Source organism: Dipodomys ordii, unplaced genomic scaffold, assembly GCF_000151885.1.
Source record: "Dipodomys ordii isolate 6190 unplaced genomic scaffold, Dord_2.0 Scaffold153, whole genome shotgun sequence".
NCBI lineage: Eukaryota > Metazoa > Chordata > Mammalia > Rodentia > Heteromyidae > Dipodomys > Dipodomys ordii.
This window is the reverse complement of record NW_012267369.1, coordinates 1,515,302-1,516,282: the sequence shown is the minus strand read 5'-3', so window position 1 is coordinate 1,516,282 and position 981 is coordinate 1,515,302.

Below are 981 nucleotides of genomic sequence, written 5' to 3'. Positions count from 1 at the left end.
CCGCCCCCGGCCCGCCCGCGTCGGCCCCGCCCCGGGCGCCGGCGGACTTAGCCTGTGGAATGGGGACGGCTCTGTTTCCTATTCACATGGTCCATGAATGGCTTCTCATTGTTTCCCTCTTGGTCACAGCGGCGTTTGCGCACACACGGACCTGCCTGCGCTCGGGCCACGGCCTGGGGCACTGCACCCTGGGGGGCTGCGCGCTGGGGGGCTGCGCCCTGGCGGGGCTGCGCGCTGGGGTGGCTGCGCGCTGGGGTGGCTATACTTTGGTGGGGCTGGGGGCTGGGGGGCTGCGTTCTGGGGAGCTGTGCCCTGGGGGGGCCTGCGCCCTGGGGTGGCTATACTTTGGTGGGGCTGGGGGGCTGCGTTCTGGGGGCTGTGCCCTCTGCGCTCTGGCGGGGCTGCGCTCTGGGGTGGCTATACTTTGGTGGGGCTGGGGGCTGGGGGGCTGCGTTCTGGGGAGCTGTGCCCTGGGGGGGCCTGCGCCCTGGGGTGGCTATACTTTGGTGGGGCTGGGGGGCTGCGCTCTGGCGGGGCTGTGCCCTGGGGGGGCTGCGCTCTGGCGGGGCTGCGCTCTGGGGTGGCTGCGCTTTGGTGGGGCTGTGCTGAGGGGGCTGAGCCCTGCGGGGGGTCCTGAACTCTAGGGGTCTTGGCTCTGGCCCTGAGCTGCCCCCTCCAGCTCTCTTGCTAGAGGCTGGTGCTCTACCACTTGAGTACAGCTCCATGCTTGCTCTTGCTGGTTAGTCTCGGGGACTTCCCTGCCTTGCCTGACTGGAAGCCCCATCCTCAGATCTTAGCCTCTGTGGACCCAGGAGTACAGGGGCCCAGGGCAGTGGAGTCTTAACACAAAACAAAAGTGTTCAAAGGTGTGACTAATCTTCATTTACCTTATACTTGAACCATGCCTCCACTCCAACTTTTTGCTGCTAATGGTAATAAACTCAGGGGCAGGGACTTTTCTGCCTGGGTTGGTGTTGAATC